At 40.1% G+C, this 14,023-nt stretch overlaps 1 protein-coding gene and 1 non-coding gene across 51 annotated transcripts in view; one reads left to right on the top strand and one right to left on the bottom strand.

Annotated features, from left to right (window-relative positions):
• The window catches only part of TRIP12 (thyroid hormone receptor interactor 12), a 156,534-nt gene that overhangs the window by 16,180 nt on the left and 126,331 nt on the right, over window positions 1-14,023 (top strand). The window lies entirely within an intron of this gene.
• Window positions 11,967-12,074, bottom strand: LOC112132432 (U6 spliceosomal RNA). The gene has a single exon (XR_002914205.1). It is a non-coding gene; the product is annotated as a U6 spliceosomal RNA (small nuclear RNA).

Here is a 14,023-nt window from a genome sequence, read left to right as displayed (position 1 = left end):
AAAAGTTTTATAGGGGGCTGTTTCTAAATTTGATTTAGGTTCAAGTGTTTTATCACTGCTAATTATAGTCGCTTTGACTACTTACAGTTTCAAATAAATAAGGTCAATGTTAGCAGTGTGATATGGCATACATTTTTTGATGTCTTTATTTTGATATAGTCTCAGATTTATAAAAATCTTGCAAAAATAGTATAAGGAACATCCCATATTCCTCTTTACCTAGTTTCGAGGTCTTTTTTTAATTGCTAGAGGATAAATTTCTTATTTTTTTTTTTTGTTTTGAGATGGTGTCTTACTGTGTTGCCCAGGTTGGAGTGCAGTGGTGTGATCTTAGCTCACTGCAACCTCCGCCTCCCAGGTTCAAGCAATTCTTCTGCCTCAGCCTCCTGAGTAGCTGGGACTACAGGTGCCTGCCACCAAGCCCAGCTAATTTTTGTATTTTTGGTAGAGACAGGGTTTCACCATGTTGGCCAGGTTGGTCTCGATCTCTTGACCTCGTGATCCACCTGCCTCGGCCTCTCGAAGTGCTGGGATTACAGGTGTGAGCCACTGAGCCCGGCCTAATTTCTTTTTTTTTAATTAATGGAAGTCTTTTTTTTTTTTTTTTTTTTAAGAAATAGATGTAAAACCTGATGAACAAAGATTGATGCAGTAAACGTAAACATGTTTTTTTTTTTTTTTTGAGACAGTCTCACTCTGTCAGCCAGGTTGGAGTGCAGTGGCACCATCTCAGCTCGCTGCAACCTACACCTCCGGGGCTCAAGCATTTCTCCTGCCTCAGCCTCCAGAGTAGCTGGGATCACAGGCGTGTGCCACCATGCCCAGCTAATTTTTATATTTTTAGTAGAGACAGGGTTTCACCATGTTGGCCAGGTTGGTTTCGAACTCCTGACCTCAGGTAATCCGCCCACCTCGGCCTCCCAAAGTGTTGGGATTACAGGCGTGAGCCACTGTGCCTGGCCATGAACATGTTTTTTATGTGGTTCTTCAACAGTTACTATATAGGTGTTGATTTTTCAGAATGTTCTGAATGCACTGTAATGTTTTGTTCCTGAGTTGTGGCCATCATTAGTGAACATTGGTTTATTATACTTAGCCTTAAGGCCCTCACTGGCTATTGGATACTCCTAAATGGCCTGCCTTTTATAGAACTTAATTGCTTTGTGCAGTGCATGTGTCCCTCTCCTTGCTCTGATTGGTGGGCGTCTCGGTGTTTAGGCACTGTGAGCTACACCCTCCTCCCCCAGCTTTTAATATGCATTGAGTTGCAAAACTACTTTCTAGACTTGTGTATCTTCAGTTCAGAGTGTGGCTTTAAGACAGTGATAATTTTGGTAGCTCAAAGGTATTTTTAAAAGTATATTCGTTATTCTCAGCACTTTGTTACCTGAAGGGATCAATAACGCTTTTGTTGTTTTTGAAGATGGTTTAAACCTTTTGTGTCTGAAAACTGTTTTAAGAGACTGCAGAGAAGACAGTATAATAACTGAGGGCCTTATTCTACAAGTGAGGGTCTGTGGTGTGCTGGGCATACATTATTGTGTATAACGTTTTGCCCTTGACTCTTTCAAAATATATCTTCTCTCTTCCTAAACGACTTTGTCTTTTTGCCTGCTATAACTTAGTAATGACTCCTATTATCTGCACTTGCCCACTTGAAGAGTCTTTTGAAATACACTTTTTTTATTTTTTGAGACGGAGTTTTGCTCTTGTTGCCCAGGCTGGAGTGCAATGGCGCAATTTTGGCTCACCGCAACCTCTGCCTCCCAGGTTCAAGTGATTCTCCTGCCTCACCCTCCCTAGTAGCTGGGATTATAGTCATGTGCCACCACGCTCAGCTAATTTTGTATTTTTAGTAGAGACGGGGTTTCTCCATGTTGGTCAGGCTGGTCTCGAACTCCCGACCTCAGGTGATCTGCCTGCCTCAGCTTCCTGAAGTGCTGGGATTACAGGCATGAGCCACCGCGCCCGGCCTAAACACACTTTTTATTTTAGGTCTGTTTCAGATTCACAAAAAAGCTTCAGAGATAGAGTTCTCCTATACTCCACATCCAATTTCTCTTTGTGAAGATCTTAACATTAGTATGGCACATTTGACACAACTAATGACCCAGTATTGATACATTATTATTACCTATACTTTATTTGAATTTTCTTAATTTTCACCTAATGTCTTTCTGTTCCAGGATCCTATCCAGGGTGTCACGTAACATGTAGTGAATGACTTTTTAAAACTTACGCTTTTTGAGGCATTTATTTCTGATTGTAAAGTATAGAGCAATTGTTAAAATTTGAATAAAGAAAACTAAGAACCACCCCCAATTTTACCACCTCATATAACCACTATAAACATTTTTGTATGTAGTCTTTCCTTCTAGCCTCTGTTTTAATAATAGCAGATCATGTTGTTTTTCCTTATGCTATTATATGATGAACATTTTCCTGTTGCATTATTAGTTCTTCATTAATGTGCTTTATATTTACTTAACCATAATTGTTAAAATCTTTTCCTCTTTGTCAGATTGAAATTTTTTTTTTTTTTTTTTTGGAGATGGAGTCTCACTCTTGCCCAGGCTGGAGTGCAGTGGCATAATCTTGGGTCACTGCAGCCTGTACCTCCTGAGTTCAAGCGATTCTCCTGCCTCAGCCTTTCAAGTAGCTGGGACTACAGGCTCACGCCACGACAGCTGGCTAATTTTTGTAGTTTTAGTAGAGACAGGGTTTCACTATGTTGACCGGGTTGGTTTCGAACTTCTGACCTCAGGTGATCCATCCTCCTTGGCCACCCATGCTGGGATTACAGGTGTAATCCACCACACCTGGCCAAAAACTATTGTTAATAATCCTTTTTAAAAATGCTAGCTTTGTACTCATATCTGTGAAGCCATGCTTTTTTAAAAAGTTAAATTTTTTAAATTTTTTTTTTTTTTTGATACAGGGTCTTGCTAGTTGCCCAGGCTGGAGTGCAGTGGCTCCGTCTTAGTTCACTGCAGCCTTCACTTCCTGGGCCCAAACTATCCTCCTGCCTCAGCCCTCCTGAGTAGCTCAGACTACAGGCGTGCATCACGATGCCTGGCTAATTTTTTTTGTTTTGTATTTTTGGTAGAGACAACATGGGGTTTCACCATGTTGCTGGTCTTGAACTCCTGAGCTCAAATGATCTGTCTGCTTTGGCCTCCCAAAGTGCTGGGATTACAGGTGTGAGCCACCGCGCCTGGCCAAAGCCATGTTTTTAAATGAGATTTTCCTCCCTTATCTTTTGTATTACCTTGGAGTATCTTGCATTAACTTGGGATACTTGTAATATCATTTGTATTACCCTTGTGCAGGATGCAGCTCTTTGCTTGTGGCAACCCAATGGGAAGAGTAAGAAGACTCCTTGTTGTGGCTCGCAGGCTCCTACATGGCCACCTCTCTGACATCATCTCCTGCTTTTCTTGCCTTCTACTTGCTCCTCTTGCTCCGTGGAACGTCATCTTCTAGATCTTAATGGCTGTTTCTTCATGCGTAAGGTTTTAGCTCAGATGGCCTTACTTGGTCACCCTACCCATAATAATTCCTTTTTCTGATAGGAACATTTTCACCTGCAAGTAAATAGAAAACTTGACCAACAAGGCCTTAAACAGATTGGGGTTTGTTTTTCCTTGCACGACATGGTTCATTTGCACAGTGGTTCCAGCAAGGGCCAGGCTCTGTGTGTTTCTGCTCTGCCATTCTAAGCAGCAAGTGGTTCTCACGGTTACTGAATGGCTGTCAAGGCTTGGAGTCATTGTGTCCACTGCATTTGAGTCAGGAAGAAGAAAAGATACTGTTGTGTTCCTATTGTTGTTTATCTAGAAAGCAAAAGTATTCCTAGAGGATGCCTAGCCTGTCTCCCTGTATATCTTATTACTGACAACTGGATCATACTTCTGGCAAAAAAAAAAAAGAAGAAAAAAAAAAAACCCGCACACAGTAATGGTATTTTGTACACAGCCAGGTTTAGACCATTGGCTTTTAAATTCTTCTGATATGCAGTCTGATATGAATGACCTACTGTGTGTCACCACTGTATGTGAAGGCATATCTGTGTAACTGAAGTAAGTTGCACGAGCTGTGCTTAATGATTTTGCATGCTCTATTTTCTTTTCTCTGTTTCATTTGAAAGTTTTGGTTAGGACCTTTTAAGTCCAGATGCCCTGAACCTTTTTTGAAGCATAGATTCTTTAGCAGTCTGAAGCTCGTGGATACCTCAGAATAATATTGTTAAATTCACAAAATTAATACCCATAAGATTCAAAAAACCAAAGATCTCAAAATGTTGAAGTCTAGCTCTCAAACTGTGAAAGCTGGTATGTAATCAGTAATGTGTTTATTAGCACTGTCAGTAATGATCTAGCAGCTTCTCAAAGTAGTTGAGTGTAAAGGATAGTTTGAGGTATCTGCAGCAATTGTAATGTGATATAATATCTGTGATTTCTCTTGGTAGAAACTTAAAGGTACCGCCAATAATGCTGTGGTTTGTTGCCTATTCATATGAGAAAGAAATGTTAAAATTCTTTTTTTTTTTTTTTTTTGTTGGGGGGCGGGCACGAAGTCTCGCTGCATTGCCCAGACTGGAGTAGAGTGGCAGTGACGCGATCTCGGCTCACTGCTACCTCCACCTCCTGGGTTTAAGTGATTCTGCCTCAGCCTCCCGAGTAGCTGGGACTGTAGGCACGACCACTATGCCCAGCTAATTTTTTGTATTTTTAGCAGAGGCGGGGTTTCACTATGTTGGCCAGGCTGGTCTTGAACTCCTGACTTCAAGTGATCCACCTGCCTTGGCCCCCCAGAGTGCTAGAATTACAGGCATGAGTCACCATGCCTGGCTTTAATTTCAGTTAGAGGTTAGTGAAATTATTTCTTCCAAGTATAAGAATCCTCATTATGAACCAATGGTCTCAATTGATTTCATGCCTCTAATCTTGAAGTTTGAAAGAAATAATTGGCTTTAGCCCAATCATGACTCATCCCTGAGGGCGAGGGAATAGCCTGCTTCCTGGGAGGTAAAGGCGGTTGTAGCCGGATTCTTTTAGCAGGGAAGAAAGGTGGGGTAGTTGGAATTTGGGTAGGGAACCCTGTCTGCTACCGTCTTCTGTCTGTAGTCTCTACTTCTTATTATCTTCTTCTTCTCTTCCCACTGCTTAGTTTTCCTCACAGAACTGTCTGATAATTGCTATTCGTCTGCTGACCCTGGTAGAGTATATGTTCCTCGAGGGAAAAGACTGTCTTATTACCTTCCAGTTCCTAAAAAGCTGTTCTGAAGTAGGGTAACAGTAAAAATAAAATTCAATTCTCATTTTTTTTTTTTTCTTTTCAGACAGTCTCATTCTGTCACCCAGGCTGGAGTGCAGTGGCGCAATCTAGGCTCACTGCAACCTCTGCCTCCCAGGTTCAAGCAGTTCTCCTGCCTCAGCCTCCCAAGTTGCTGGATTTACAAGTGTGCACCACCACACCCGGCTAATTTTTGTGTTTTTAGTAGAAGAAGGGGGTTTCACCATATTGGCCAGGCTGGTCTTGAGCTCTTGACCTCAGGTGATCCACCCACCTTAGCCTCCCAAAGTACTGGGATTACAAGCGTAAGCCACCTCGCCTGGCCAAAGTGAGCCACTGTGCTTGGCCAAAGTTTTCCTTATTATATAATACTTTTGAAGGTAGAAAGCATTTTCTGAACAAAATAGAATTTTTAAAAACAGCTTTATTGAGCCGGGTGTGGTGGCTCATGCCTGTAATCCCAGCACTTTGGGAGGCTGAGGCGGGCAGATTACCTGAGGTCAGGAGTTCAAGACCAGCCTGGCCAACATAGTGAAACCCTATCTCTACTAAAAATACAAAAATTAGCCAGGCGTTGTGGCACGTGCCTGTAATCCCAGCTACTGGTGAGGATGAGGCAGGAGAGTTGCTTGAGCCCGGGAGACGGAGGTTGCAGTGAGCCAAGATTGCATCGCTGCACTCCAGCATGGCCAACAGAGCAAGACTCTGTCTCAAAAAAAAAAAAAAAAAAACCAAGCAGCTTTATTGAGATATAATTCACATGCCATACAATTCACCTATTTACAGTAGGCAGTACTTTTTTTTGTTTTTTAAAGACAGAGTCTCGCTCTGTCGCCCAGGCTGGAGTGCAGTGGCGCGATCTCAGCTCACTGCAACTTCTGCCTCCGGGGTTCAAGCGATTCCCCTGCCGCAGCCTCCAAAGCAGCTGGGACTACAGTATGTGTCACCATGCCCACCTAATTTTTGTATTTTTAGTAGAGACAGGGTTTCACCATATTGGCCTGGGTGATCTCCAACTCCTGACCTCAAGTGATCCACCCGTGTTGGCCTCCCAATTGCTGCGATTACGGGCGTGAGCTACTGCGCCTGGCCAAATTCTATTAACTTTTAGGGTAAATTTTAGAATTAATGTTGTGATGTGCTGTCTTCTTAGTTAAAAATCTTACCAACTGAAAAATATCTTAATCATCTGTAGTATGGGACTGCAAATGGAAACTTATTTGGATTTCTCTTTAGGAAGAAATACCCCATTGGCAATTTCAATTTACTATTTCTTATTAAATTATTTGAATTTAAACATCTCGTTAACTAGAAAATACGTTTGTTGGTTATGATAGTGTCACTTCAAGCAGGTTAGATAGGAAACAGTTACTGGAAGATGCCAGATTCATTTCAGAACCAAATTCAAGTATAGTGATGACTCTACTTTTTGCGAAACAATTTACCAGGTTTCTGTTTGTTTTTTAATTCCTAAGTTGTAGAAGTTCAACTAAAGCAAACATGAAATGTGTGATGGACTTTTAAGAGCTTCCTTTGTATGACAGTCTGTACATAGTGTGTTAAGTTCTCAAGAATCTCTCCTTAAAAACTTTGAAGTTATTTTGTGCAACTGTGTTTTGAATAAAGCCATGTCAGTTAAAAACAAACAAAACAACAGAACTTCCATACGCTTTCTTTTTATATGTAACAACTTGTTTTAAAAGACCTGTTAGCGCCTCCTATATATTTGGTATGCAGTTTGTTTGGAAGATTATAGGTGTGAATTGTATATTTGGGTTGTTTCGTAGTTTCAGTTGTTTGCATGTTTTCAGGCTTTCCTTTGAAACCTATCCGCAGTTATATATTGCTCATTCATTCATGCCCCTAGACCTTTCTGAAGTTGTCTCGCTAGAACTCCCTTTTTGCCTCCCATTCTAGACCATTCCACTTCTCTCTTGGGGAAATACCTCATTTTCGTGAGTTCTTATGTACCAGCCCTTCTTGGAATGTGTATTGCCACCCCTAGGGCTCGGGTTGCTCTTCTCTAATAGTACTTAGAGTTGTAGTTTGTCACCTTTTACTCCAGTTACTTGTTTCCATTTTGGTCTTTCCGTTGGTCTGAGCTTCCCAGCATTCTTTTAAACCTTGCATGCATCCTACCAAAGATTCGAATATCACCGCTGGCTATCTGCACACCTCACTTCAAGTTGTCTTTAGAAGAGGGCCTGGGCTAGCTCGTCTTTCCCAGCTGATAGCACAGGGTAGAATCTTGGTCTAGTTTATTCTAGCTCATTCTTGCTGGTTTTCCTGATTTTTTTTCCACCTGAGGAAAACCTTAAGTGTTCTAACACTTTGGAGGTGTGGCAGTACCTCTTGTTTCTACTTCTTTTTACAGTTTTAACTATTTTACTATTCCCTGTGGCTGAAAAAGTGATTGCATATAGAAATTTGGTGGCTAGACCGTGTGCCGTGGCTCATGGCCAAGGTGGGTGGATTGCTTGAGCTCGGGAGTTCGAGACAGGCCTGGAAATCTCATCTGTATTAAAAAAAGAAAGAAATTTGATGGCTGTGGTTTTGTTTAGCCCTCTTTTTCTTGCTTTACTGGTCTCTTAATGTTTTTCTCGTTTACTTCAATAAGGAACGGGAAAAGAAATATACCATTGTATTATTTCTTGATGGTGACTTTTAGTGTATTCAGCAATACTGAGCACAGTGGCTCATGCTTTGGGAGGCCAAGGTTGGAGGAGCGTTTGAAGCCAGGAGTTTAAGACCAGCCTGGGCAACAGTGGGACACCTCCCAACCTCTGTCTCTACAAAAAATAAAAATAAATTAGGTGGATGTGGTGGTGCACACTTATAATTCTAGCTACTGGGGAGGCTGAGGTGGGATGACCACTTGAGCCCAGGAGCTGGAGGTTATAGTGAGCTTTGATTGTGCTACTGCATTCCAGCCTTGGTGGACAGTGGGACACTGCCTTTAAAAAAAAATTTTTTAAAAATGCTATCTGATACAAATTTTAGAGAAGAATCTTTACACTGTGTATTATCACTTAAAAAGTTGATTTTTTTATTCCTGTATATAGTATAATACAAATAGAAAGTTTTGATATGAATTTACCCTTTTAAAGGTCAGTGTATAAGTAAATTGGCCTGAGAGTCAGGCGACTGGGGTTCTAATTCTAATCCTTAGACGCTTGAGCATAGGTGAATTTCCTTTGCGTCTTACTCTTTGTGTTAAATGTGAGTAGTGCTTTCTCTTGCTATAATTCTGGGGTTATTAGGGTTAAAGAGAGAGACACATGTCAGAAGTCTTTGTACACTGTTACTTCGTGTGCTGTGGCTTAATTTTGTCTTTGTTATTGGGGGAAATCTCTGAATGAGTCAAGTTTACACTAATGTCAATTTGGAGGTGTAAAAAATAAAGTGGGACTTAAAAAAAATTCAAACATTAATTGAATGCCTGCTTACCTAAGACTATTACTTGACATTGACTTATCAATGTGTGTCTAATGAAATCTTTAAGAATGGAATTAGGCAGCTGGGCCTTAGGGAAACCAGTATTTCAGAAACTATCACCTATTGTCTCTACTGTCTTTGTGTCTGCTGTCTCTCTCTTTCTCTCCAAAGACTGCTTTCTAATTTGACAGTATTAAATACAGCCATTATAATGCCAAACTTAGGTTTTACAATCTAGGTACCCAAAGAGTCTTGGGAGGAGACTCTCATTGGTCCATCATAGGTTGTTTGTTGAGTCTTGAATCCTAGTTAACTTGTGGCAGGTGTTGTGACTATCTGGAAGGGTATTAGGTATTATGTTGCAGCATTCATAGGAGTCTGTGGGAATGTAGTGGGGAGAGAGAGGAGGCAAACATGGTTGTCTAATGTAAGTACCCACTTGTAGAGGCATCTAACAAAATGTCTAAGTTTGCAGAGTGCCATGGGGCTCTTTAGAGTTGTAATTATGCAGAAGTATAGAGAACTTTAAGGCAAGAAGATTTTTTAAAACTTGAATAGATAATTATCTTTATTTATTTAGAGACGGAGTCTCACTCTGTCGCCCAGGCTGGAGTGCAGTGGCGCGATCTCAACTCACTGCAACCTCTGCCTCCTGGTTCAAGCAATTCTCCTGCCTCAGCCTCCGGTGTAACTGGGATTACAGGTGCATGCCACCACACCTGGCTAATTTTTGTATTTTTAGTAGAGATAAGGTTTCACCACATTGGCCAGACTGGTCTCCAACTCCTGACCTCAAATAATCCTCCCGCCTTGGCCTCCTAAAGTGCTGGGATTATAGGCGTGAGCCACTGCACCTGGCCCCTTTTTTATTTTTTGGTTGTCTTGTTATATTGGTTGCTGAGAGAAGTGTTTCAAAATCCACTTTGGATTTGGGTATTTTTTAGTTTTTTAATATGTAATATTAGGCCTTGTATATAAATGAAGTGTATATAAATTGAGAATTGCAGTGTCACTGGATTAAAACCCTTTTTCACTATGGAGGTACTCTTTTTATCTCTAGTAATGCCTTTTAATGCCTTAAAAGACTTTTTAAGAGTAGTTTTAGGCTCACATAGCAAAAATCAGCTGAAGGTACAGAGATTTCCTGTACACTCCTCTACCCCGCAACATGCGTAGCCTTTTCCTGTGATCAACATCCCCCACCGAAATGGTACATTTGTTACAGTCAGTAAACCTACATTGACATGTTATTACCCAGAGTCCCTGGTTTACATTAGGATTTATTCTTTTTGCATCTTCTATCAAATTTGTAATGACATACAGAGATGGAGTTTTACTTCATTTTATTTTCTGATTTGTTGCCATCATAATAGTTTATTATTATTATTTTATTATTTTTGAGATGGAGTCTCGCTCTGTCACCCAGGGTGGAGTGCAGTGGCGCCATCTCAGCTCACTGCAACCTTCACTTCCCAGGTTCAAGCGATTCTCCTGCCTCAGCCTCCCGACCATGCCTGGCTAATTTTTGTATTTTTAGTAGAAACGGGGTTTCACCATGTTGACCAGGCTGGTCTCGAACTCCTGACCTCAGGTGATCCACCTGCCTCAGCCTCCCAAAGTGCTGGTATTACAGGTGTAAGCCACCACACCCGACTGAGTTTATTATTTTTAATAGAGAGATGATTCTAGTCTCTGCCTGCCTGTTTTACAAAGTAAAACAGTATATTTAACGAGGTCTTCTTGTGGAAAATACAACGACCTTAAAATGATAACTCCATTTACCAAGTTCCTGTTGGCTTTAAGATACTGTCATTTGAATAAATGTTTTTGAGTCTTACTCTATAGTGTAATAAAGAGTTAATATTCATTTACATTTAGCTGTTTGTCACCTTTACTTTTTGCCACTTTCTTTCTGCTGGTGGAAAAACTGTTTTAATCTGACCAAAACTTCATTCATAGGAGATAATTTCCCTTGGTGTAGACTGTTTTATTTTATTATTTTATTATTATTTTTTTAGAGATGGTGTCTCACTCTGTTGCCCAGGCTGGTATGAAGTGGTGCTATCATGGTCACTGTAGTCTCAAAATTCTGGGCTCAAGTGATCCTCCTGCACACCTCTACATGTGGCTAGTTTATTTTGTTTTTGAATTATGACATGTCTGGGTTTAGATGTCTTTTATTTATCCTGTTTGAGCTCAGTTAGGTCCCTTGCATCTGTGGATTCATATCATTTACTGGTTCTAGAAAATTCTCAGCCACTAGATGTTTAGATACGTCTCTCACATTTCTTCACCCTTCTACTTCTGGAATTTTCATTAAACTTATATATGAATTTCTCACTTTATTCTCTGCATATCTTATTTTTAATCTTTTGTTCTTTCTGTGATATATTTTATATAATTCCTTCTGTCTTCCACTTTGCTGTCTTTGTCTAATAGGCCGCCAGACCTGTCTGAGCTTTATTATTTTATTTTTCATGTTAGAAATTCTGTTTGGTTGTTTTCCAAATCTATGTAACATTTAATAGTTTTTCTGTTTCATTTATCTTTTTCATGTTTGTCCTTTATGCGTCTACACATTGTGAGCATTTTACGATCTGATAATTCTCCTATCTGAAATGTTTTGTGTCTTTTTGCAGGTTTTTATTCATAGTGCCTTGTTTACTTGAGTGTTATGTATATTCTGTTCATTGTCCTTAGATTGTGTGTAGCATTTTCCGAGGCCTAAAGGTGCCTTTCTCTGAAGGTTTACTTTGCTCTTGTCAAGTATTTAGATGCACTAAGAGCTTGCTACCCAAAGTATGGTTCTCAGACTGGCAGAGAAGTTTCTTTTAGGAAACATGGCACCTCAAGTTCTATCCCTGTATTTTAACAAGAATGTGAATTTTAACAAGATCCATAGGTAATTCTTAGGCACGCTAAATATTGAGCATCGCTGCGTTAAAGTGATCAGTAAGATTTGAAGTTCCTTGGCTTAAAGTTTCTTGGATCATTCACCTGATTCGAAATATGCCTACAAATCTTGGCCAGGCATGTATAAATTCTCAGGTATAGATTTTCTTTTCCCCTTCCTTCTCTTCTCTCCTGATGTCTCCTCTGTCTTGCTTGCTTTTTTAGCAACAAGGCAACTTTCCCAGCAGTCGGTTTGGGATGGGGTTCAGGAATATTTCTGGTCATCTTCATCATGAAAGTGTATCCCATAGTTTTTTTTCCCTTATTTCATGAGTTGAGAGTTGATAAAGGCCTTTAAAAACAATATTAAATTGTGTAATCCTTACACAGGGGCCATGCTATTCTTCTCCGTATAGTTCCATTTTCAGTGTATGTGCTGCCAAAGTGATCACAATAAAGACTTTTTAAAAAAAGGTTGAAATAAGATTAGATTCTTGAGTATTTTGGGCTTGGAAAGTCGGCGGGAGATGCGGTTAGCTTCAAACACAAATAAGCAGCATCATTAGTTATTAGGGAAATACGTATTAGAACAATAATAAGATACTACTACACACCCAGCAGAATAACGAAAAAAAAAAATTATTTCTTTGAGCCGGAGTCTCACTCTGTCACCCAGGCTGGAGTGCAGTGGTGCCATCTCAGCTCACTGCAGCCTCCACCCCTCGGGTTCAAGTGCTTCTCTTGCCTCAGCCTCCGGAAGTGGCTGGGATTATGGTTATGCATCACCAATCTGGTCACTTCTTGTATTTTTAGTAGAGATGGGGTTTCCCTATGTTGGCCAGGCGGGTCTCCAACTCCTGACCTCAAGTGATCTGCCCGCCTTGGCCTCCCAAAGTGCTGGGATTACAGGCATGAGCCACCGCACCTGGCCTAGAATAACCAAAATTTAAAAGACTGGCAACACCAACTGTTGGTGAGGATATGGAGCAACTGGGACTTCTATACTTGTTAGTAAGTGTGTAAAATAGTAGTTACTTTGGAAAAAAAGATCTGGAGGTTCCTTTAAAAGTTAATTATAGGCCAGGTGAGGTGGCTCACTCCTATAATCCCAATACTTGGAGAGGCTGAGGTGGGCGGATTGCTTGAGTCCAGGAGTTTGGGACCAGCCCAGGTAACATAGCAAGATCCTGTCTCTACTCACCTCCATCTCCCCACAAGAAAAGCCAGGCATGGTGGCACACACCTATACTCACAGCTACTCAGGAGGCTGAAGCAGGAGGATTGCTTGAGCCCAGAAATTAAAGGTTGCAGTGAACTGTGATTGCACCACTGTACTCCAGCCTGGGTAACAAGAGTGAGACTCTCTGTACCAAAAAAAAAAAAAAAAAAAAAAAAAGAAGTTAATCATAATCTTTCTTATGATGATCTAGTGATTCTACTCTTAGTTAATTCTGCTCAAAAGAGATGAAAGCATATATCCATGGAAAGACTTGTAGAAAAATCTAGCAGCTTTAAACTTAACAGGCAAAACTTAGTCCATCAACAGAAAAATGGTTAATCAAAATGTTCGTATTCATACAGTAGAATATTCAGCAATAAGAAGGTAAAAATATTGATAAGACTCAGCAACATAGATGAATCTCAGGATATTATTATGCTGAGTCAAAGAAGCCTTACACAAAAGAGTACATACTATATGTTTCCACTTATATAAAATTCTAGAATAGGCAAGACAATGGTAAAAAAAAAAAAAAAAATTAGAATAGTAGTTGTTGCAGAGTTGAGAGGTGAAGTGCAGGGACTGATTGGGGAGGAGCGTGAGTAAAGTTTCTTGGGTGATAGACTGTGTATCCTGGTAAGGATTTGGGTTACACAGGTGTGTGTGTTTGTCACAACTCATTGAATTTTACACTTAACACTTGGGCATTTCGTTGTTGAAAATTTAACTGAAAACGTGAAGCAAAATTTGAAAACTGTTTTATGATACACAAAGTATAATGGTGCCTGCAGCTTACTTTGAAATACATCAGAAAGAAAGGATGGATAGATGGCAGACACAGGGGAATGTAAATGAGGATATGGATACATATGTAATAAAGCATATGTAAAACTTTTCATTGTAGAAGCTAGATGAAACTTACAGGTATTGAGCAATTCTCAACTTTTTTGTATTTTGAGAAATTTTATAATCTACATGCAGGGGAAAGGTAGTGAGAAGTAGAAGAAGAATCAAAATGGAAAGTTCAGGAAGATAATTCAATTTGTGTAACTAGCCTGTTTTACAAATGTTGTTCAATTTATGTTTATGCCCATTTGAAGACAAGTGGTAGCTGTAGTCTTATTGATTTGAATGTGAATATGGCTTTTAATTTTTTTTTTTTTTTTTTTTTGAGGCAGGGTC

Source organism: Pongo abelii, chromosome 11, assembly GCF_028885655.2.
Source record: "Pongo abelii isolate AG06213 chromosome 11, NHGRI_mPonAbe1-v2.0_pri, whole genome shotgun sequence".
In the NCBI taxonomy this organism is placed as follows: Eukaryota; Metazoa; Chordata; class Mammalia; order Primates; family Hominidae; genus Pongo; species Pongo abelii.
This window is presented reverse-complemented; position numbering and strand designations above follow the sequence as displayed.